This window comes from Talpa occidentalis, unplaced genomic scaffold, assembly GCF_014898055.3.
Source record: "Talpa occidentalis isolate TD23 unplaced genomic scaffold, MPIMG_talOcc4v2.1 talOcc4.9, whole genome shotgun sequence".
NCBI lineage: Eukaryota > Metazoa > Chordata > Mammalia > Eulipotyphla > Talpidae > Talpa > Talpa occidentalis.
The window spans coordinates 82,119,590-82,145,766 of NW_023605305.1; the positions used below are offsets into that span (position 1 = coordinate 82,119,590).

Here is a 26,177-nt window from a genome sequence, read left to right on the forward strand (position 1 = left end):
TTTAACTCTGGACCAGAGAAGAAATAGCTGCTAGTGAATTTTTAAGATGTGGTATATATATCGATACATATTGATAGATATGTATCAATATGAATGTATGTGTACACATACATATGTCCATGCATGCACTGTATATGTATTACATTGTGTACAAAGCACACATCCATGTGTATGTATGTGTACAGCTATGTATGTGTGTGCATGTATATTTCTCTTGTATGGGCATATGTATACATGCATGTGTATAAGTGCGTGCATGTATGTGTTGTGTGCTTTTATAGATAGATAGATAGATATGTATTTTAATTTTGTAAATGACAGTTTTGCAATCAACACTTTGACCCCATTAGAAAGGGATATTTGATGAGCCCTCCAAATCATTGCAGCTGCCCATTTACTGGGTTTGGAGCAGAACATCTAGGAGAATTCCCAGTTGCCTAAAGATAATGGCATGTAAAGGGACTGAAGGCTTTTGTCTGAGTGTGCAGCCAAGGCAATACATTGGGAGGCTGGATTTGTAGGCTGGAAGTGGCACCTTGCTTGATTGAGAGTTGAAGGATCTCCACAAGGGTTCTGAATTAGAAGAGCATATTTGTCAGATTTAGGGACAGTAGGAAATTGAGCATTTTTAGAAACCATAACTGAGTTAATGTAGTGTTCAGGACAAGCTGTGAGTTGGCCTCTCAAAGGAGGCTTTTTGGAATAACCTGCTGCAGGAATTACCCCCTGTTCCCTGCGGTTCTCACCATATGCTCTAGCTTCACTGGCATCTCCACAGCCTAAGGACCCATTATCTGTGAGGTGGACTTTGGCTCCATTTTCTATGTTTTCAGGTGGGCAATTTACATCAAGGGAGGGAGGTTGAAGGGAAGTTAATATGGAAAGATCTCTTTCAAAAAATGATTTCAATACACAGTAGCAAGGAGTCTGTAGCAAAATAATAGAAAGGCAGGTTTACCCCAACTCTCTCCTCTCCCCCAGAAGCTCTCCACCACTACCCCAGCCCTGCTGAGTTCTCCAAGTTCCATCCATGAGGAAGTCATGGGACCTTCACTGCATTTTTTGGCAAATCATCATTTTATACCCTCCCTCTCCTTTCTCCTTCTCTTTTCTCTTGGGGAGCCCTCACCAATTTGTGTTCTACTTTTTCCATTTTAAAACATCTCTTGTACCCCTTATGTCACCAAGTATAACAATGCCAGCCATGCAGACAAATGGGAATCATCACTGTCACAGCAATCATGCCAACAATATCAGCTCTCAGTGACGAAGTCCACTGTAGGAGGCAGGCACTGCTGAAGCTTTTCTGGAATTGATTCTTTAACTTAATCTTCAATGAAGAGGCCTGGAAGGTCAGATTTGTTAAGGAATTTGCCCAAGTCACAGTAAAAACTCAACCAAACAATCTGTGTCCATGGTCCCTACTATCAGCCATGGGGCTCCCCACCCTCAGGAGGTGAAAAGGAAGAACAGCAGCAGCTGACCTGCCTGGAAAGGTGCAACACTCTTCCAAGTACCTTGAGATTGAAGTTCATGTTATACAGCAGCCCAATGAGGTCAGTTCTCTTTGAGGAAACTCATGTTCAGAGAGGTGATGAGTTGCCCCTGTCTTATGGCCGGGGAACAGCTGTGCACATGTGCCCTTAACCAGGCAAAGACTTTTCATTCGGTAACTCTAGACTTGATATCTTGAGGTATTACCAAAGTCTTTGCACAGTGACTGTCCCACCAGCCATGTCAGAGTCCCAGTCTATCCGCATTCTCACTAACCCTCCTTATTCAGACACTGGATAGCCACCTGAGTGCTAAATAAAGTTTATTTCCTGGAAGATTCTTCCTTGGGGAAACTAGCCCTTTTCTCAAGAGAAGTGGGTGGTTCCTGGCTTGCTTTCTGTATGTGGGACAGTATTTCAGAATCCTTTCTTCACTCATTCTCCCGTTGGGAGTCTCTTAGGACTTTTTTTTAATAACCATTTCCCTCACTGTGCCATGTGAATACCATAGTTACACACAGGTACACATTTGCTTTATGTTTGTGTCTGTACTATGTGTGTACCTTTGCTTCATGCATGAAATGAACCAGAAACTTTAACCACCAAGAACAGATTCCCATCTTGTGGGGCTAATAGATACTACATCCCCAATGAGCCTGCATGTGTGAGTTTCTCTAGTCTCTGCTTTTTAGCTGTTTGGCATGAACTGTTGAAAAGCTTTGCATAGTAAGATTTTGATTAAACTAAGAGCTCACTGTGCAGGATGCTGCACTTAATTAGCCAGGAATCCTGTATATTTGTATCCTTACTGGAGATCTTGGGTGGTTATACAGACGGCCTAAACAAATACATAAACACATAAACAAACAAACCTGGAAATGATTAAGATTTGCCTCTTATACCTTCTGATCAATCTTTTGGGGCCTAGAATACATAGGAGATCCATCCTAAGAAGTGATCTGTTGTTTTTTCTTTAAATAGAGATATTCAATGGGCCTCCCCGGTGGCGCAGCGGTTGAGCGCTGGGTTGCGAGGCTGCCCGCGGCCTCTGCGGTGCCGGTTCAATCCCCGGCTGCTCCCCGGCCACCGGAGGAGGGTCCCACATGGCGCGCAGACCTCTCCTGCCACCTGCTGCTGCCCTCAGCAGTGTACTTCGGTCCTTCTGCCTGCTCTGCTCCCCGCTCTGGCTCTGGTGAATTCTCTCACCCTCCCGCGCTTCTGACTGTACCCAGTGCTGTATAAACAAAACAAACAAACAAACAAATAAATAAATAAATAACATGCCTCTATAAAAAAAAAATAGAGATATTCAAATAACCTAAAAGGATGTCCTAAAAAGTAAACAATTCATGCAAAGATGTGGTATAGCCACATAATGGAACACTACTCAGCTATGAAATAAAAAAGATGAACTCTTACCATTTGCAACATCATCGATGAATCTGAAGGGGGATGATGCTCAGGGAAATAAGTCAGAAGGAGAAGGACAAATGCCTGGTGATTTCACTCGTATGTGGAATATAGAATAACAAAACCAAGAAAAAGACAAACCTAAACCAAACAAGTCCTAGTGATATGACTGCAGAATGAGGGGAAAGGGAGAGGAGAGGGGACCTACATGGGGGTGGCACCAGTGGTCTGTGGTAAAGGACTGTGGGTACTTTGGTGATGGGTGGGGTGTGGTCGCCAACCTCAGAAGAGGTGTAAACTTAATCCCCTAAATCTTATGCAGCATTGTAAACCGATGTTACCTCAATAACAATTTTTAAATGAACAATTCAGTGGCATTTAGTATATTTAAAATGGGCAAATGCCATCTCTATGTAATTCCAAAACATTCTCATCACCCTAAAAAGGAAAGCCCACACCCACTGGTCACTCCTCATTCCTCCATCCCCTGGTAACCACCAATGCACCTACCTCTATTTCTGAATTTACCTTTCTCAATGGAATTCTGTAATATGTACCCTCTTGTATCTGTTACAGTGCCCTTGTTGTAACATGTGTCAGCACTTCATTTCTTTTTATAGCTGGAAAACATCCCTTCTCATGGCTAATGGCATCTTTTGTTTATTTATAAGTTGATGGACAAGTGGATTTTTTCCACCTTTTGGCTATTAGGAATAATGCTGCTATGAATGATTTGTTTGTTTGTTTTTTCTTGAGTGGGCAGATGTTTTCAGTTCTCTTAAGTATAGAGCAGATTGTTTAATCATAGTGTAACTCTAGGTTTGACATCTTAAGTTACTGCCAAAGTCTGTTGCACAGTGGCTGTGCCAATTTGCATTCCCACCAGCCATGCCAAAGGGTTCCAATTCCTCCACATTTTCACCAACATCCATTATTCATCTTATATTATTGCTTTCCATGAGTGAGTGGTGCTATCTCATTGTGGTTTTGATTTGCACATCCCAAATTCTAATGTCAAAGATTGTTTTGCCTGTGGGTTCACCATTGGATATATCTTCTTGGGAAGGAAGTCTTTTCAAATACTTTCCTCACCCCAACCCTTTTGAAAAATCAGATTGCCCTTCTACTCCTAAGTTGTAAGAGTCCTTGCTGTACTCTGGACTTGTGATGTGCCAGTACTCCCTCCCACCCTCTGAACAGTCTTTTCACTCTGTTGAAGGTATCCTTGAAGCACAATGATGTGAATTTGGCAAGTGCAGTTCATGGATTCTATTTTTCTTTTGTTGTTTGTGCTTTTGGCATAACATCTAAGATCCATCAGTATTTTAATGGGCTTCTTGCAGCTGTGAAACATATCCTAAAAAAATTGCGGGCCTCCCCTGGTGGCGCAGTGGTTGAGTGCTGAGGTGCGAAGCTGCCCACAGCCTCTGCAGCACCAGTTTGATCCCCAGCCGCTGGCAAGGGTCCCACATGGCACGCACACCTCTCTGGCCTCTCCTGCTGCACCCCTCAGCAGTGTACTTTGTCAGTCTGCCTGTTCTGTTCCCCACGCTGGCTCTGGTGAATTCTCTCACTCTCCCGCACTTCTGACTGTCCCTTGCCCCCGTGCTTGTAGAAATAAATAAATAAATCTTTTAAAAAATAAATAAATTATAAAATTGAAACTTTCTTTTTGTGACTTCACCCCTACCATAGGATGGGTCTAGACTGGTTTGTGGGAGCAGCCTTGCAGCACCATCCTTCACATTTCACATCACTGAATACCTCTGAACATAGAAAAACACTGAGCAGCAGAAGATGAACATGTAACAAGTGGGGCATGCTTGTCATAGGCACAGCTTCAGAGGTAAACAAACCTTAGTGTACATCCATCACTTACTTGCTAACTGTGTGTCCTTGAGCAAGTTAAAGAACCTCTCTTAGTTTCCTTCTTCTGTAAAGGGAAAATGATACAATGTTCCTTCAGGAGGACATTTTGTCAATAGCTCAATACAGCTTGTCGTCCATAGTGTGTGCTTGACAAATGTGACAGCTATTTTATTAATTATTACTTTATTCTTTACTCATCAGAACTTAGGGCACCCCATTGAAATGCATGCTTATTCCCACATGTAGCAGTTCTGGGCAACAGTTCTACATTTTGAGTGTGACTCCTGGAAATATGATTGCACAGATAAACCTCCTGTATTTGCTAGCAAGTGCGGCTGTGTCTTTCCCTGTGGGTTTTGATAATGAGAGGCCTATTGGTCACCTGCGTGAGTGCAGGGAAAGTTCCCCTGGAAACGTGTAGAATTCAGCCAAGGCTGTTTCCTGACCTCTGCTCCCTGCAATTGATGAGTAGGACATTATCACGCCTCAGGGGTTAATTCTGTGCTCTCTCTGAAGCTGCTAATACGTAAATTTTTGTGCAATCACCCAAGTGAGAAATGGCTGATTTGGATAGAAGGAGAGGCGTGTGTCTGTGCACTGTCACAAGGCCACTCACCTAACTTGGAGATGAGCTCCTTCTCCAGGTGGGGAGCAGCAAGTTGTGTGTGAGAGCTGGTAGCTTCTAAATCCAGCAGTCCTCCTGGGTCCCCAATAATGGTGCACTTTCTTTGTGGCAGGAATAGTTTTACAGAGTTCAGTAGGAAGGAATAAAATTGATTGAGCTCAGAATGTGGCAACAGGATTGTTTTTTGGGGAGAACAGTGATTGAGTGATTCTTCTAAGAAAGCATGCTTTGTTGTTCTGTATTCTCTGAGCTAATGAAATACAATCAGATCAACGAAGTGTATTCTGCAGATGAGGCTGAGACTTAGAGGAAGCAAGGACTTAAAAGCCAGTCTTAACCCTAAGAGTCTGCCTACCAGAGTGGAGTGCATTAGGGTGGAATGTACCGCCCAGTTTGCAACCTCAGTTCCCTACCTCTGCACCTTTCAAATGTCCCCACATATCTGGAAGTCAGTTTTCTTAACTCTACATTGGGTTAATTGGAGTGAAAAATTATTTTGTTCATTGTTACATCATTTCATTTATTTCTTTTTTTTTACTCAACTTTTATTTTTAATTTTATATATTTTTCACATCATTTTTCATTTTTGCACAATGTATGCATTTTTATCTTGGTTATAGTCCTCATACAATTCCCAACCCCCTTGTTTTGATCCTACTCCCTTCTCTGCTCCCCCTGTAGTGTGTCTCTGGTTTATAGTTGCTTGTTGATTTTGATTTTTACTTTATCATAATTAGTATTTTTTTCTGGTCCCTTATTTAGGTTTTCTAAATTCCTGCTATGAGTGAGACCATCCGGTATTTTTTTTTTTTTTTCTTCTGGCTTATATTGCTGAGCATGATCCCTTCCAGCTGCATCCATGTTGCTGCAAATTGCATGAGTTTATCTTTTTTGATCAAAAAAAAATTCAAAAACATCATTTCATATTTCATTGGCAACAACAAGGCTCTTTATGGAAGCACAGGATAAAACTCAAAGGTACAAGAATATATTTCAAGCCCCAGTATAGATGCAGTTTCTCTTTCCAAGAGATGGTATGAGAATTTCCTTCAGTTATTCAGGTGTCTTTGTAACTATCATTTGTAATTTGGCTTCATAAGCCCTTTTTCCCCAATTGTTGATCTCGGGAAAACCCCTTCACCTTCAGCTATAACTGAATTGTATTCCTTCTTTAAGTTAATAATCATCTTCCTCACTTATCAGGTACCATGCAGAGCATGGAGATGTGATAGAGAATAGGACAGAGAATGTCCCTGCCCTCATGAGGCTTATGTTATAACAGGATAGATGTAAAAAGGAAAAAGAGAAAAGGATCTCAGATTGTAGTTGACATTTTTGAAGGGATTGGTAGTAGGGATGGAGCCAAAGAGTGAGAAGTTCTATTTTACAGAGGATGTATATTTTCATGCCTGTTGCCCTCTCTTCTGCCTTCTTGCGCTCTGTTTGCTTTTAATATATGCCCACATTTAAAATGAATATTGCAAAGAACAAGAGCAATTTCACAGACCCTTGGGAGAATACCTGGCTAAATTCTGGGTGGGAATGAATGGCTATTCCCATGGCCACAGCAGTGCACAATGCAGGTGGGGTGTCACTGCATGAGCCTCTCTCCCCATTATCGGGGACTAAGTGTTAGAAGATTGTGCTGATTAAAAGCTGAACTTGTGGTCATCTCTTTGCAGTTTGGTTTGCGGGCTTGTATTTTTCCCATCATGGGCCCTGCTGATTGTGTATGAATAACACTCTCGTGCACGTAAAGACCTCAGGACTAGGAAACCATTCCAGTCTGCAGCACTAACACACCACATCACTGAGAGTTGCTCAACTCCTCTGGGCTTCACTTCTGCAGGATGAATGCAAGGGGTGATTTGACTGTTGTGCCTTTTAGATTCCATCTCCTGTGCCAGAGTGGAATGGACCACCAAGGCTGGGGCCATGTGGTTGGTGGATTCCATTGGCCTTGGCCAAAGCAGAAGTGAAAGGGCAGCCACCCTAACTGAAAGATAAGCCACAATTAGGTCATCTTTGCAGGTTCTTAGCTGCAAAAATCTCATCATTCTAATCAAAGATCTCCATTCATTGAGATTTCTACATATTAAACATTAGACTGACAAAATAGGTAAATGTGCTTATTTTGAATGTCCCTCCAGGTTTACAAGTCTCTCTTTTTCTTTCTTCCTTTCCCCTTCCCTTTTCCCCTCCCCCATTTTTCCTTCCAGCTGCCAACTACTCATCTCTAAAGGAATGACTCTGTCAGGCCTGTATAGCCCCTCAAGAGTCCAGGAACCCTGCTTAGAAAATAGCATTTCTATCCTTTGGGATAAACAGACAGACACTGGTGAAATGCTGAGCTTAGAAGCTGGTGAGGTTTCCAGATGGGCTCTGACACTGGAGACAGTTTGCTCTTTCAAAGCTGGGCCTCCAGCAAAGCTGCTGAAGGAATGCAGCTGGGCCCCTGTGCTCAGAGGTGGGCTTTCTTCTGAGAGGTGATTTAGTTGAAAAGGTTGCCAGTCCTGAGCCTGGGAATCTCCCTGTGCCGCCTCCTCTGGCACCCCCTCTTCCAGACTTGTCTGCCACCCAAACAAATGCTCCTATCAGAACAGGGAGACAGTCTTCCTCTTTAGCTGTCAGAAATCAGGCTCCTTTCTAGGGAGACTGTGGTTAATTTCATTATAGTATATAATGGATGAAGAGCACTTTGTGCAAAAATGTATCTATCCACTGTAATTACATCAACATTTTTAAGTTTAAAAAAGTGTCACAGAAAGAACTCATTTTGCATCTCCATCCAAGAATGCTCCGTGTGTTTTTACAAGAGGATAATAAAGACATAAATGGGATAGATGGGGCTAAGTAGTTTTACAGATGGTGGTTGCATATTAAAGATTAAATTGCTGTCTATAAATAAAACCACTTTTACAGTAACTAGGTTACTGCTTTATCTTAATTTAGGTGTAATTGAGAGCATTAGTGTTCTTCATAATGGGCCAGTGAATGCGCCTGCAGACTGTAAACAGGACTCCATGGAACACAAACTGATGGTTCGCCTTTGCTGCTGAGAACCTCCACGCAAAGGTTACCCTAGAAACTGTGCTGGTTTCCATCCCTTGTCTGTGATGCTGCCAAACCTGAGGGTTTTAGATGGATCTTCTGGGGCTCCATCAAGAGGTGGCAGAGAGCTCAATTTTGATTGTGTTAGAGGGCGTGTGTGTATCACACACTAAAGTGTTTTAGTTTCCAGTGTTGACTTTTTCTTAGGTATTTTGATCAAAATGACTATATTCAGCCCAAGCCATAGACATATAGAACTTGACCTTCCATCTTGCTGGTGAAATGAGAGCATTAATGTCAGAATGGTTCTATGATAGACTTTATCTTGAAGTGTATTTATTTGCTGTAAGGATGAGACAAAATGTAGAATGATGACAAAAGTCATCACCTTTCAGATAGGCAGGGGGGAGGAAAAATCAAATTGCTCACCTTTGTGGTCCCTGCCATCTAATGGGCGTAATTACAGCCCTGTAATGATAACCCTGTGGAAGAAGTTGGATGCCCTGGTTTTAACTCCCCTCTGCCATCCACTGCCTCTGACCTTGGATACATCCCTTGACCTCTTGTGCTGTGGTTTCCTACTCTGCCACTGGATCGATCACACAGGACTACTCTGAGCTCTAGATGCACGTCTGCATGCTCATCCGTGGTGATACCTTGAAGAGGTCCGCCTGCATACACTTGTGCATACACATTCTCCTTTTACCATCACACGTTCTTGAGGCAGTTTGAGTCTTTAATTCTTTAGCCAGCTTTTGGAGATGTGTTATAGCTGGCTACTACATAGCATGCTAGTTGCTAGAGATGGAAAAATCATAAAAACACAGCCTCTGATTTCTAGGAACACTTATATACATGTAACTTCCCAAAAAGCAGTAGCCTCCTTATACCTGTTTGCTTGGGGCTCTGCACAGGGTTGGTGCTGAACAAGAAACTTGCTCAGTGGGTGAGTTGGATCACCGTTCACCAAGGGCCGAGCTGCACCCCCAGGAAACACAGGCACAGAAACTATGCCCCCAAAGCAAGATGGCTTCTGTGAAAATAAGGAAGATTTTTACTGGGTGGCAAAAATCTGTGTCCTGTACAGACACAGAAAAAGTTAGATGTGTTTGGAAAGGTGCCACAAGACAATATATGTCCTGAAGTCCCTGGTGTCAGGTGTAAGAGACATGCAAGGTGGAAGCAGACATTATGAAGTGCAGAGGGCACGGGGAAAGATTTGGAGGCTGGGGAAAACTGAGACAGTGCTGTATGTATATATGTATGTATGTGTATATATATATATATACATATATATATACACACACACACACATTATTATTATTAAATTTATTTTTTACATCATTATTCATTTTTGTACAGTCTTAGATTTCTAACCTTAGGTGTATTATTCTAAGGCAAGAAAAAATGAAAAGGGCCAGCTTCAATATAGTAGAAGAAAACAGGAAAGATTTGATGGCCATGTCCAGAATGATGCCTAGAACCCACAGGGGAAGCAGACAGATAGAGAGCTAACTCTCAGCCTGTGACAACGTCCCTTTGGAAAAGTCCCCAGAGAATTCACAACATGTTATTGGGACACCTCTAGAATTACAGAGATAAATAAATCAATCAAGTCAGTTACACTCCCACCACTGTCAAATCTTTCCTTAAGATATAAGATGTGGTGATATAATTGAGGGTGTATCATCCCCATACAGAAACAACCAGATACACCTGTCAGAATCTGACCATTTGGTATACACTGAAAGGGATATTTCTGGATCACTCTATGTTGTGCAGTCTAACACAAGTGGCCAATTTGACAATCTACGAGCCCAGCAACATGACTAGGAATAATTCATACTTGTTGAATCCTCTCACCAAATTTTCTAGTCCTGCTGTGGTCATGTTGCTGTCATCAAAAATCATCTTTCTCCTGCAATCTTGGCATGCCTCACAGAATACAGATATGCTAATAGACAGCCTGGATGTTATAAAAAAGAAATAATATTACTTTAAACTTTCAAAGTAATAATAATCACTACTTATTACTGACTCCTTACCACCTGTCAGGTTCAATGCCTTATTTTCATTATTGTATTTACTTTGTGTTACTACCCAGGAGGGATCAATACTGTTTTTCTAAGGCTTTTTTTAGAGCAGTTTTAGTTCACAGCAAAATTGAGGGGGGTATGCAGAGATCTACCATTGTCCCCACACACATACAGATCCCCCACTCTCACCTTGCCCCAGCACAGACAGGCATGTGTCACAGCTGACAGAGCTCTGCTGATTCATATGGCCCCCAAGTCTATAGTTTGCATTAGAGTTCACGCTTGATGGTGTCCATTGTGTGAGTTTGGACAAACATGTAATGATTTATCTCCATCATTATGGGCTCACACAGAGTCATTTCACAGCCTTAGCGCCCTCTGGGCTCCTGTTCATCCTCCCTGCCTCCCAGCCCTGGCCCACCACTGATCTTTGACTGTGTCCACAGACTGACCCGTCCCTGGATGTCACAGAGCTGGACTCATACCTAGGCTTTTCAGAGAGTTCTTTCACTGAGCAGTGTGCATTTGAGATGACTCCATGACTTTTTGTGGCTTGATAACGCATTTCTTTCTAGCACTGAGTAACATTCCCTTCTCTGGATGGACCACAGTTGATTTATTAACTCTTCTACTGAAGGGTTATATCTGGGTTGCTAACAAGTTTTGGTAGTGAGGGCTAAAGCTGTTGTAAACACCGTGTGTGGGGTTTTATTTATTTATATGGGGGACATAAGTTTTCAACTCGTAAATACCTTGAAGCCTCATTGCTGGGTGGTGAATTTAATAAGAAATTGCCAAACTCTCCTCCCAAGTAGCTGTTCCACTTTGCATTTACACCATCAGAAGAGAGTTTCTGTCACTACACATCTTGCCAGCATTTGAGTGACTATTGTTCCAGATCTGGGCCATTCAGATCTGTGTGAGGTAGTAACTCAGTGCTGAAATTTGCATTTCCTTGATAGCATAAGATGTGAGCCTCCTTTCATATGCTTATGTGCCATCTGTAGGTCTTCCTTGGTGTGTGCTAAGGGCTTTGGCACATTTTTAAACCAAGTTGGTTGTTTTCTTAGATACAGATCCTCCTGTTTTACAGAAGAAGAAAATGCAATTCATTTAAGACTAAAATTAAACAATGTTGCTCAAGGTAATACCACTTTGCCAGCCCAGGAGGCAGAATTCAAACCCAGGTCTGTTTGAACTGAAGTGTGTGCTTTGGAGGTCCTCCCTAGTCTACCTCAATAAAATCCCATCTGCTGCATCCTTGACTCTCACCCTTCTCTGTCTGAGGTCCTTCAATATCTAGAACTCAGAACTGCCTGGCTCTAATTGTTCAGAAGTTGTCCAAACATCGCCCTTGTGCCCTCTCCCCATGCCTCCCTCCATTTCCAGCTCTGTGCGTTGATAAAGCTCTGTACTAGACTTATTGTGTAAGACAATTTCAGTTTGCACAAAGTAACATGAGATCTCATTAATTAGAACATTATTGGGGATGAATTATATTGATTTTCTCACCTGAGCATGACATGGAAAGTAGTTATTTGAGTTCTTTATTAGCATGGTCTATGGGATGGTACTGAACAGTAGCAGGCTTGCTGTGGAACCTCTTTGGCAGTCCCATCTTTGCAGCATGAGCTGGATGAAATGCTCATAATAGCCTCATGTTTCCTGAAATTAATTTCCAGGGCAGTTCTGCAGACACACAAACTTACAGCACTGGCAGTTGCCTGCTCTGATCAGGAAGGGCCTTGTTCATAGGGACATGTGACATATGGAAGAAGATGTCTAGTCCTACCTAGTTTTTCTGTAAGAACCTTCCCGAAGCCCTCAACCCTCAGGTCCCTTATGTGTGGCTCAGTTGACTCTACCTGGGAATGTGCCCTTCAAAATCACTTTGGTCTGGTGGAGCAGGTTTCACTCTTAGAAAGGGCTGTGTGATCAGGTATGTGGATAAAGGTATATGAAGCTGGCTTCTCTGCTTCTCAGTGGCAAGCATATCTGCACTTGTCAGATGATTTGGACCATATGGGTTTCCACTGGACTGTAGTTTCATAAAGGCAGTATTATGTGTGAGAGTCCTCACCAGAGCATTTCCTATATCAAGTGGACTCCTGGCACATTCACATATGTTTGCAAACTGGGTGAATGAATGAGCCACTGAGTAGATAAAGAAATGAAGCAAGAGAGAAGGAAGTGACCTGAGAATCCTCCAAAAGGACAGACATAGGAAAATCAGAGTAAAAATGATACTTGACCAACTTCAGCATTTCTCCTAAACTGGGTCAGCTATAAACTTGGTGTCCAAGGCTGGGGTGTTGTAGATCCATTGCGATGGGTGGTTTTGTTCATTTTTAGGTAATGAAAGCCTGAAACAGTGTGTTGTCCAGCTGGAAGGAAGAGGAGGTCTTCTGGGATCAAGCTCCCTGCAAATATTCTCTACTCCTCACCCTCCACCCCAGGAGCAGCTCAGAGGCCCAGGAAGCCAGCTACTGTATTTGACATTGTTCTGTCTCTATCCTCTCAGAAAGTTTGGGTGGCCAGCTGTTTGGATTGCTGGAGATGGGAGCTGCCACCGTGGCTGGAGCTTGGCTCTGTGATTGTCCAGAATGGTCCATTTTTCCCGCCCACAGTGCAGGGGGCAGTCAGGTACAGAGGCAAGAAACACACAAATGTTTTCATAGGGCCCAGGCCTCTTGCATGGCTCATGGTGAGTGCATGACCTGGCTGGATGGGGAGAAAGGCAAAAGGTGGATTCAGAAAGAGACTTCTTCAACCTGTATTTAAAAGTCTTCCAACACTCAGTCTACATTTTCCCTGCAGAGGTAAATACTGTAAGCCCAAGAAAAAGGGCAATATACAGTATACAGCTCCCGGAGAAGGCCATCAAAAGATGGCTTGGATCCACTTGCAATCCCCTGCAGAGAGAATGTTTGTATTCTAAATGAAGAGATAAGAGAAGGCAGGGGCCTTGAATTTTCATTACCATTTGAGGTGACATGGGGAAAAATCCCAGAACACTGGCATTTCTTTTCTTTTTTTTTTGAAATATTTATTTATTTATGCATACAAGAACTGGGGTACTTGGGGCCTCCCCCAGTGGTGCAGGTGGTTGAGCACCACACTGTGAAGCTGTCCACAGCCTCTGCAGCGCTGGTTCGATCCCAGCCAGCTGGTGATGGTCCCACATGATGCTGCAGACCTCTCCTGTCGCGCCTGCTACTCCCCTCAGCAGTATATTTCGTCAGTCTGCCTGTTCTGTTCCCTGCTCCATCTCTGGTGAATCCTCTCACCCTCCCATGCATCTGGCCTGTACCCCAGTTCTTGTATAAAATAAATAAATCTTTAGAAAAAAGAACCGGGGTACAGGCCAGAGGTGTGGGGGTGAGAGGACTCACCAGAAATAGAGTGGGGAGCAGAACAGGAAGAATGACTGAAATACACTGCTGAGGGGAGCAATGAGTGAGTCAGGAGAGTTCTGCTGTGCCATGTGGGTTAGCTCCCTGGCTGGGGATCGAACTCATACTACAGTGGCTGCGGATAGCTTCATAGGTTGTGTCTTAACCCCTTGTGCCACCAGGGAGGCCCCATGGCATTTATTTTTAAACCATATAATTTAAATATGTAGAATTCCAAATAATTTTAAAATGAAAACTAGGAAGAGTATTACCACGATCAAAGGTAGAAACAAATTACTGCCCTATATATAGGTATACCAATATATGCCTTTACTTAGCATTAGAAGGAACTTTCTTCTCATGTCATTAAGGTAATACAGATATATTATTGAACATTTTGAAAAACACAGGAGAAAAAATATTGTTTGAGGTAACATTGATTTACAATGTTGTATGTGATTAGAAGGATAGGCTCTTCCCCCTCAGGAGTTGTTACCACATCACAGCCCCCACCAAAATGCTCATAGTGCATTGTACTCTCTCCCCACATTGTTCTCTCCCCTTCCCTCCCTCTCTGGTAGCCTCAGCTTTAAAATCAGGTTTCTAGGGTACTGTTTTGCTTTGGTGTTATCTGATCCTTTGTTTTGTTTCTGTGATTTCCATTTATAAGGGCATCAGCTGGTATTTGTCTTTCTCCTTCTGACTTATTTTACTTAATATGGTCTCCTCCAGTTCCACCTGTGTTGTCACAAATGGCAAGAGTTCATCTTTTTTTTATAGCTGAGTAGTATTCCATTGTGTATATAGACCACATCCTCCTGATCACCTGTCCCTGGGCACGCACTTTGTTTCTATAGCTTGGCTCCTGTAAATAATGCTGCAGTGAACATAGGAGTGCACATATCCCTTTGAATTAGTGATTTTCTCTTCTTTGGGTAAATACCTAGGAGTGGAAGTTTACCCAGAATTCCATCATTCCTAAAATTTTTCTGTCTTTTCAGAGATAAACAAGCAGATTGGTGTAATATTGGTGTAAGCTTCTTCCTCCCTCCCTCCCTCCCTCCCATCTACCCCCTCTTTTCCTCCCTTCTTCTCTTGTTATGTCTTTTTCTTATTGTTTCGTGTGATCTTACTCTTTTCCAACAGACTTTTTCAGCTCAGAATTGATGGGTTTGATTACCATATCATTTTAACACCATAGATGCTATAGGTCAAGGCTCAGAGAGGCATTTGACAAAGTCTCTTACTATAGGCTTGTGGACAAGATGGGGAAATGTGGCCTGGATGCAGGACAATTAGGTGAGTTCATAGCTGGCTGAAGAGTTGTACCCAGAGGACCTTGATTTAATGCTTGGATGTCAACCCCAGGGGGTCCCAGTGTGGTATTTATACAAGTGTGTTTACAGATATTATGCTCAGATAATACCCAGGAATAGAACTTGTTAAGAATTTTTTTTTTTTTTAAGATGTGCTGATCTGTCTACTCCAAATACCAAAATCTTCAGAGCTGCTTTCAATCAAATTCCATTAGCCAGCAATGAAACGGTTTTCTAAGAACAGAATCCCAAGCATGATGCTGGTGAGCTTGGGATCACTGTGAACATAGTCACAGTTGAGATAGTTGTCCGAGTGTCTTACTTTTTCTTCAACTGGTAGCATACTTTTTCTTCATCAAATGGGGGATCTAAAGGGATGCCAAACTCAAGAGACATCACACTCAATGATGTCATTTATCTCTACCTCCTCTTTTCTTTCTCCCTTCTCTCTGCCTACGCGTTTTATGACTCACGTGATTCTGAATGTTTGGACAGGTAGGTATAAGGAAGATGAAAGCTCGCAGTCTTAAGCGGAGACATTACAACCTGTTTTGCTATCCCAGTCATTCCAACTCCTTAAAATAAAGCTTCTGAAACTTTGATGTGCCTGTGAATCTCTTTGGAAGACTTCTTTAAAAGTAAAGTGTCTTAGTTTGAGAATCATTGGGCGAAATCAGTATGAAAAGATGTGCCAGCTATTCCCCATCGGGCTGTGTGCCCTGAGAGGGATTGCTGACTTCGCTGGGTCTTAGGATTTCTCTAGTGCAGTGGCCATAGGCTCTGTAGGAAGAAACTAAGAGCCTTTTGTGTAGCTATGATGGTCCTCTCTTTTCCGCATTTCCCCCGAGGAGTGGCTGTGTTCTCAATACCTGTTGGTAAATACTTACTAGCTCTTTGAGAAGTACTTGAGTTGTCAAAGTAAATATAATGCATACAACATCTCATCACTGCATTGAAAACCAGAACAGGCCAGTTAATACTTGACTAAACTTTTTTAAGTGAGCAATTTTTAAGGATTAATTGTTCAGTGTCTAGTGTGCACATACTCACATCCATGTCCACCCGCAGGCTAGCAGCACTTCCTTTTCCTGTTCTCTGGGGGGGATTTGAATTCACAAAGAGATGAGTTTTAGCCTTAAAGGTTCCCTAATCATTTACAGGGAAACCTTTTTCAGAGACACTGAGCCAGCCCCCAGACTATTGAAAAGTGTTTCTTTATTGCATATGGCACCATTATAATGCAACCAAAGGCCCCACTAATGGATTGATACCATCAATAAAGCCTCTTGTTTGGCTGAGGACTTTCCTTTCAAACCTGAGCTGAAGGTCAATTAGAACAGTGATGGAAGGCAGTTAATTTCCTGTTTATAAATACAGACTGGGAAATGCAGCATTGATCACTGTTCTTCAAGGAGGGGGGGGAACTGCCCTCCACTGTGGGCATTTCAGGATGATGTAATTAACAAGGCCAGGGAACACCATGTTGCTGTATATATCAAGTGAGCAATGATTTATTGGACCAACACATTAGGTCTGTAAGTCTGAAATAGATGACATTGTAGACCTTGCCTTTTAAGAGTTTTTTAAAAATGAGCCATCAAATCAAGATCTTGAAATATTAAAAGATTCAAGAATCATTATTATAATTGGGGATATGCAAGATGTTTTTAAGTTGAGAGAAGGGAAAGATCCTTTCGATAATTGGCATTGCAGTAGGATTCTAGAAAAATAGAATTGACTAGAAGTTGGCAGAATGGGAAAGGGAAGTGGTGTAGTCTCAATAATGCACACTAGGGGCAGAGAGGTCAGAAAGTGATGGCAGGGGGGATCACACAGGGTGTACAGTAAGAAAGTTGTTGAATGAGAGAATGGGATTTGTAATCTATAAACTCATTCATTTCATAGCCTAAATGATTGATCTAAGGGACTACTCAATCTAGGAGACCACACTCCAGATTTCCAAATTACAAGACATGTCACAACAATATGTCCTGCAGTGTGCACAAAGATGCTTTGTGTAAAGGAGTTCTGCAGCAAATTTATTGTTCTAACTCTGGGATAAATAAAGTTAAACAGATCACACTTGGGCTGTGTGCTTCTAAAATGCTTAAACAGACTGGTACGCCTGATCATTCTCTGGGAAATTTACAGAGTAGCTAGAATTCCCCCAAGATCATAGGGCCACAGAAATAAATGAATTAGGTATATTTGTGTGTTTACACACATATATATTGATACATGTCAGAGAGACAGAGACACAGGCAGATATAGCAATATGTACTTTATTTGTACAGGGTGACTTATCGAGAAAGTGTTTCCAGGGGAAACTTGGGAAGTGCTTACAGAACAGTTTTCTTCTGCTAGACTACTACTAAATCTGTGTGTAACTTTAAGTTTCATAGAACTTTCCCCTATATCCAGATTTGTCACTTGTCATGACAGTTCTTCTCCTTCATAATGTCAGTTCTAACAAACTTATTGAAGTGTTAAAACACATGGCATAAGATGTATTGATATAAGAGGTATTGATACAAGATGTACACTACCTTCTCAAAAACATAGTTTTTTTAATAGCAAAAAAAGATGGTTTATCCATTGGATGTTCCTTGTCTTTCCTGGGTATATAACCAATAAATCTCAAAATAAGCATCTTAATCTCATAGGATTAATGTAATAGGATAGAATTCCCAGAAATTCTGAAAGAAAAAGAGGAGAACTTTCTATTGCTATTAAATGAGAGGAAACTTCAATCTGACAACCAAGCAGATAAAATAAAACCATTTTAATTTTTGACTAAAGACAGCTATAACAAAATTCAATTTTCTTAGAGGAAAAAGTCTCCTCCCTACCAATAGCTTTTCATATATGAAACATTATTAATAATTCATTTTTGGTGTGGGTTTTCACTCTGCTTTTCTTGATCCTTTACCGTCTCACATCTCAGGAAAGGCAGGGACTCTATTCTGAAGTTAATTTTCACAATCTCATTTCCCATAATGAAATATCAAATCTCTTTTATTGTAATATACTCACAGAGCAATAGCCTTTGGGTTCCACTCAAGAAGAAAGGAGGCCTACCTAGGACTCCCACACCTGCTCATTTGACCTTCTCTGGAAAATACCTTCTGTGATTGACTGAGTGCACTTCTTATTTCCTCTCTTCCTGAATAAATCGATTTGGCTTTGTCCTTCGAGCTCTATATTAAGTCAAAAAAAGTGTGGTGCCTCATTGTCCTTTAGGACCTTGAGCTGCCCACCTTTATCATTCTTACCAATGTTAGAGACCCAGGCCACAGGGAGCTCTGTGGGGAAGGAAGAAATGCTGCCTCTTATGAATAGCATCAGGCGAGGATTGTAAGTGGCCAAGTTCAATCATATAAAACCCAGTGGGAGAGAGAGACAGGGCAGGGGGAGGAATGGGAAGAGGGAAATTATCTAATATTTGGTGTTCCTTCCCCAGTTCAAATGAGACCTATGTCTTGGACCAGAAATCCACAGTCAAAATGCAATTAGAAGTGAAAGAAGCTGATTCTGGAGTTTTATACTTCCAAGTGCCTAGTTGCTGGCGTTAAGGGTCAATTTAACAAAATTTCAGATTTAATTTATTTTTTTAAAGATTTATTTATTTGTGCATACAAGAACTGGGGTATAGACCAGAGGTTTGGGGGTGTGAGAGGTTTTACCAGAACAGGTGGACTGACTGAAATACACTGCTGAGGGGAGCAGCTGGCAAGGCAGGAGAGGTCTGCTGTGCCATGTGGGTTGCTCCCTGGCCGGCTGGGCATTGAACTCATGCTGCAGTGATTGTGGACAGCTTCAAGGTTGCGTCTTAACCCTTGCACCACCAGGGAAGCTTTTCAGATTTAATTTAGACTGCATGTGTGTTTTATGCTCACCTTATCTGCTCACTTCTGAGACCCATCCATAGGTAAGATGCTACTCTACTGAAATTCATAGGGTTACTTAATTTTAAAACTGAAGGGAATCAAAGAGATGGTTTAGTTTAACTATCCTTTTTCACTTTTGGGAAAATCAAGAACCAAAGAGAGGAAATGAGTTAACAAGTTTACTTGTGGGGTCTTTTCCACTGTGTTTAGAAATCTTATAACTAATCTTGTTAGAATTTCGTATAAAGGAAGATTAAATGGACTTTGAATGGCTGGGAATAGAGATGGCAGCAGAAACAGTAGTGAGAAATGTAATCTCTTGTGGATAAAATATAAATGTTTAAATGTAGGCATTTTTTTCTTTCTTTTCACAGTAATTTTCCCAAAGGACAGAAGACTGTAATGCATTTTATTTATTTATTTATGCATACAAGAACTGGGGTACAGGCCAAAGATATGGTAGGGTGAGAAGATTCACCAGAGACAGAGTGGGGAATAGAACAGGCAGACTGACTGAAATATACTCCTGAGGAGAGCAGCGGGCGAGACAGGAAAGGTCTGCTTTGCCATGTGGGTTGCTCCCTGCCCAAGTGGGGAGAGGCTGCAGATTGCTTCATAGTGTGGTACTTAACCCCTGTGCCACCAGGGAGGCCCCCATAATGTAATTTTTAAGACTAGAAGCTCATGCAGAATTGTAAAGAAGAGAAATATGGTCAATGTGAATTCTGATTAATTATATTCAGATTCATCAAGAACTTGTTATTTTTGAGAAAAGTTGCTTTGAATTAAGCCCATCTCTCTTCTTTTGAATGTGTTGCTATTTCTGGAAAGTGTGTACCCTAACACATTGCTTACTGATAGGGTCCCATTTTTAGCAATGCATCATAAGATGGACCCCTCATTCTGTCAGCATCATAGAATGTAATCACACAGTCCTTCACGGTAGAGCCTGCTCCACACCCAGGCTGTGTGGCACAGCCTATGGGACTGTGGGACACCACCATCTATGGGTCTGTCATTGACTGAAACATCACAAAGCCATTCATGATTAAAGTGACAATCTTTGGAAGATAGTAACCAACATAGGGAAACATCAGCATAAAATGTATACTAACAGCAGCAAAGAAAAAGTTGATTTTTCCCCAAAAGCCCTCTTTAAGGGGAAGATAAACCATTCTTGTTTCTTGAGTAAGAGATGAATTTGTAATAAGGCTCTGTGGTAATTAGAATTTGAGGCACATTTTTTTTTTTACCTGCATTGTTTGCTATTTTGGGTGAATTTGCATAGAGATGAGGTTTGCACTAAGGTCAGAGGGAACAAGGAAGAAATGAGTAATCTTTGTTTTCCTAATCCCAAAGATCAAAGCATATGTCCTTACATGAGCCATTGAACTTGCCTCTGTTTTACTTTGTCTGTTTTCATTAACAGTATGAAAAACTTCCTGATGATGATGGTGGTAGGAAATTGTCGCTTTGTTTAATATGTGACAGGTACAATGCAATGTACTTTATATACACTCTCTTATTTATTTTTAAAGATTTATTTTTATTTTTTTATGCATACAAGAACTGGGGTGTAGGCCAGAGGTGCAGGAGGTAAGAGGATTCATCAGAGACAGGGTGGAGAGCAGAACAGGTGGATCTACTGAAATACATTGCTGAGAGGGGAGCAGTGGGCCAGAGAGGAGAGGTCTGCTGCGCCATGTGGGTATTTCCCTGGTGGGGATGGAACTCAGGCAGCAGTGACAATAGCATGATAGTCCTGAAACTTGACCTCTATGCCCCCAGGGAGGCCCCTCTCTCTTATTTAAAACTCAACAAATGCATGGAATGACTTCTATGATGTTCATTTTACAGATGAGGAAAACTGTAGGCTACAATAAGGATATAGTTTTCCCCAAATCATACCACTAGGAAGTGGAAAAACCCATATTTGAATAATCTCTACTGTTAACCTTTGAATATTGAAAGCAGTTTGAGTCTAGACACCTGCATAAATAGCAGGGATTTTTCCTTTGTAGCATTTTTAAATATTCTGGTTAAAAGCAAAGCAGTGGCAAGTATCACATTTGATTTGCCAGATCCCTTTTTTATAAACAAACTCAGAATAATGCCTGAACTTCCTTCTCCCACTGGCCTTTTGACCTGGGCAAATATGACTTGTACAACATACTGCAGTTCATGAATGGTCCATGCAATGTTTGTCAAATATGTATTGACATTTAGGAGTGGCAGAGTGTAGCAGAAGTATTTTGAAAGGTTTTTTTGTTTTGTTATTGATTTTTTAAAATCAAAAAATTCCCTGGCTCTAACATTAATTACAGCATTTTCATGCAGTTGAACTAAAATGCTATGTAAGATAAGGTCATTCTGCACATTTTAGATTTGTTGAACTCAGTTTGATGCAAAGTCTCCAATGTCTTAGCTGCAACTTGAGAATCAGTTGGATGTTATAGGGGGCTTACCCACAGCATCATGCTCACAAATGTGCATGTTTGTCAAAGAGGATCATGGTTGTTCCCTCCAGAATCCCCTCCAGGATACCACCCACCTAGGTCTTGCTTCTAGATTGTCCTTTGACCATGTTGCCCAAATTGTAATGGGCAGGGGGCCAGTGAAAATGCTGATTTGAATTCAATAGATTTGGCTGATACTACTGGTTTATACACGTTATTTTGAGAATGAGGATAGTAAAGGACTCCCCTGTGTCCTAGTAGAAGGAACTGATATAGTATGCCAACTTTGGAAAGAGAAAATCCTGGGGCAACATTCTACATTTAGTGGTAGATTGCTTCATGGGAACATTGTGAAATTGGCAAAAGGTATGTTTCCATATCCCTTTCAATGCAAACATACACTCCATCATCTTTCCTTTCTTGTTTTTTTAAGATTTGTTTATTTATGCATGCAAGAACAGGGGTACAGGCCAGAGGTGTGGGGGGTGAGAAGAATTCACCAGAGACAGAGTGGGGAACAGAACAGGCAGACTGACGAAATACACTGCTGAGGGGAGCAGTGGGCAAGTCAGGAGAGGTCTGCTGTGCCATGTGGGTAGCTCCCTGGCTGGGGATCAAACTCATGCTGCAGTGGCTGCAGTCAGCTTCATAGATTGCATCTCAACCCCTTGCACCACCAGGGAGCCCCATCTTTCCTTTCATAACTCTTATTTTCCCCAGTCATCAGCACTCCCATTGTTCTCCTGTGGAGATGTCCATTAGTATCTCCACCTTTCTCACATACCCCCCCATCTCCAAGACCATTCCCTCTGTTCTCTCTTTCTAGGCCATACTGGCAGCTCACTGTGGTCTGATCTATTCTCTCACAGCCTTCTTCTCAAGTTGGTGCTCATCAAATCAATCCAAAGCTTTGTTGCAAAGCTAATCAAGGAAGTTGGATGGAGAGAGAGTTTGGAGCAGGGAAAATTTCTGGGATCTTTGAGATGATCTCACATAGTTGTTGGTTCCTCTTTCCAGTCATTATGATCTCACTGAGCAGTTGCCCCTGCTACTTGGCAGACAGCCCTTGCACTTTCACTCTAATGTGCCAGGTTTCTCTGCTACCCAACATTTTCTCTTTGTTTCAGAAGTTCTCAGTTGATATGTGTCTGTAAAGAAAAAACAAGTAATATACTTACTCCTTCCCCTTGGGACAATCTCCTTCAGATCTCTCATTTCTGGACGGCCTCCTGAGCCTCCTCTGCAGCCAGCAAAGTCTTATACAAGATGTAGATAACACCAGCCGACAGCTTAAATTATTTTTCAATATATTCTCAGAATGAAAACACCATGTCATATATTTTAGCAAACAGATGCAACTTTAAAAATACAGTGTTTTCCTAACTGGGGGACTGGATAGGGGAGGCCTGGATGACAAAGTAAGTCATTTCTTCTCTGCTCTTGGTAAAGACTCCAGGGAGTGAAAACTTCCAAGAAATAAACACATATAACCCTTGTCCACACTCTTTATTTTCAAAACACTTTACCAATGCTAATTAAAGTGCCGACTAACTTTTCAGAGTAAGGGGAACCATGAGGCACTCAATTAAGCCTAGTGCCTTAATGGAAAAGTGTTTCTTCTGTTTCTCATGAGTTTTGAGTCATTTCCCAAACTTTCCCACAGTCATTTGAGGACAAGACAAGGAGAATTTATGGTGGAGTGACCGAGAGCCATGCACCAGGGTCGGGCAGGGTCTGGATCTGAGTCCTCCCTAGCTGGCCAGGCTGTAGAGCACTGCAGATCTGTAAGATTTGATTTCTCCTCTTTCTAGTGGGGGCTGTGGGGAAGTGTGATCCTCCTGATGTGCCTACTTCTTTGGGCACAGAAGACATAGTGCCCATGTTCTTTCTGGAGCACCACAGAGATTTTTAAATTTATTTTAAAATCAAAGAGAAAAACGAGCTTTTAAGTCAAAGAAAAAGTGTTGATACATAATATGTTTATGTTGATACTTATGGTAGTTAAAAATATAATTTTGGATATTTTTTATGAAGGAAGTTTCTACCAGGGCAAAAGTGCCTGAGATCCCCAAAAGTACAGTGAACCCCAGATCTGTGGGAATCTTAGAATGGTCGCTAGCATGTGAGAAGCACATTGGGAGTTGGCAAACATCATCTGCATAGTCAGAGAGTAAACATATTAGATTTTGCAGGCCAGACAGTCTCTGTTTACTGTAACCACCCACCTCTGTTATTGTAGCTCAAGAGCCCCCATGGATGATATTTTGAAGAAATGGGTATGGCTGTGTGCTGATAACAATTTATAACAATATATCAGTGTATTTATATTTATATTTTTATATTTTATAATTTATAATTATAAATTCATAATTTATGATTAATTATAATTAATTTATAATTATAAAATTTTAGATTTATAATTTATAAATTTATAATTATAATTATCTTTAATTTATAATTATATTGCTATATATTACAATATAATATAATTATTGTTATATTTGTAACAATATAACAGTAAAGCAGCAAGCTGGTTCTGGTTCATAAGCATTACTTTGTGACGCCCAACTTAAGCTAATACTTGTAAAATTGATGCTGTTGAAATACATTTTAATTTTATTTATTCAGGTAACAATGCAGTATCCCCTAGAGAGTGCCAGCAAGGTAGGAAAGAGAAAAGTGATATAATTTGGAGTATTCAAGACAGAAAAGAAAAAGAACCCCATTAAAATCTCAGATATTGAGGGGGTCCGCTGAGTGAAACAAGCATCACGTTTTTTCACTGTACTAAAGAAAGCACACCTACTGTTCCCAGAGCCAGCCTCATATGGAAAACAGAACACTCATCACAGTAAGTAAGTGTCTGTCTGGAGGCATATGCACATTTATGCAGATCCAGAAGCAGCAAATGCATAGGACACAAGCTCATCAAGCTCTGCAATTCTCCCTTGTAGGTCTCTCCCTGTGATTTTGTTGGCAAACCAGGCAGTTACCTAAAGAGAAAAGACAGTATGACTGAGGGGGACTGCTCAGCTCAGTACAAAGCCCCAGGAAGTGGTAGGTATCAGCTCTGCGAGTATGCATCTGATTGTAAAGGAAAGTCCCCTGTCCACAGTGCTGGAAGCTAGAACTTGAGTTCTTTTTTATATTATTATTTTATTTTATATATTTTACATCATTTTTCATAACTGTACCATGTATGCATTTTCACCTCAGTTATAGTCCCCGTGAAATTCCCACCACCCATTCACCCGTGTACCATCACCCTAGTCCCTTGTGCTCTTACCATCCCTCTTTTGATCCTACTCCCTTTTTCTCCCCCTACAGAATACCTCTGGTTTATTGTTGCCTGTTGATTTTGATTTTTACTTTAGTATACATTTTTTTCCTGATCCCTTATTTGGATCTTTTACATTCCTCCCATAAGTGAAACCATCCGATATTTTTCTTTTTCTTTCTGCCTTATTTCACTGAACATGATCTCTTCCAGTTCCATCCATGTTGCTGCAAATGGGATGAGTTTATCTTTTTTGATTACTGAGTAATATTCCATTGTGTATATATACCACATCTAGTTCTTTTCAAATCTGGCCTTGGAAACCCATGGGCAAATGTGTTGGCAGTGTAGGTAAAATAGTGGTGGGACCTAGAAGTTGGAGGACAGAGAAGCCTGTAGCTTTGGAAATAAATTTAGATTCACACCCAAGGCTGGCTACTTGCTTACCCTGTGAAGTAAATCTCAGCTTGGGGGACTATCATATGGGGTTAAGAAGACAAAATTCACAAGCTGACCATAGATCTGAGGCATGTAGCAGGGGAGGTGTGCAAGAGGGGTCAAAACAGGGGAGGGGAGAGCACAGGGACTGTGGTGGTAGATCATGGGTGCCAGGGTGGTAGGAGAACTACAGGGACTACACGGGAGAGGAGAAATCAAATACTGTCTAAAAGTTAACAAAGATGTAAGAAAATAAATTATTTTTAAAAATAATGCACATTTATATATATTACTTGGGTCCACTGAGAAGTTTAATTGTGGTTTTACAGGTAAAGGCCTGTTCATAGATTGACATGAAGTAGGTGTACAATGAATAATTGCTTTTTAATTCCTATTTGATGTTGGGGTGATCACGGCTTGGAGCGTAGGAGGAAGGACCCAGAAAACTTAGGTGCTCAAACTTTGGATTTCAGATTTTTGAATCTTACTTCTGTTAAGTGGTTAGCTATATTATAGTATGCATTTCCTTACTTTTTCAGATCTTGAGTTTCCTCATCTGCAAAATGGTCATAATGGTATAAATAAAAGATACCTCCTGAGTCTTGGATATATTAAATATGGCAATACATGTAAAGTCTGGTAGAGTGTAAAAATGCTGACATATTGTGAAGTTCTATTTTCTGTCCATTCCTCCTCATTATCATCATTACTAGGAATGAGGCATGAGATTTTGGGGTAACCCTGGAGATATATGGTGGCCATTAAGGGCACATGAATGCTCTAAAAAAAATTGTATATACCAGAGGTTGGGGTTTTTTGTTTGCTTTTATTTTTTGTCCTTAAGTCTTTTATTGTTGAGTGAAGGATTATAGCTTTTGTCTACATCTCAGAGGGATCCAGGACCCAAAAGTCTTTATAATGCATGTC

The 26,177-nt window shown here is 41.2% G+C and overlaps 1 protein-coding gene across 5 annotated transcripts in view; it reads left to right on the forward strand.

The window, feature by feature from the left end:
• The window catches only part of SGCD (sarcoglycan delta), a 925,354-nt gene that overhangs the window by 652,275 nt on the left and 246,902 nt on the right, over positions 1-26,177 (forward strand). The window lies entirely within an intron of this gene.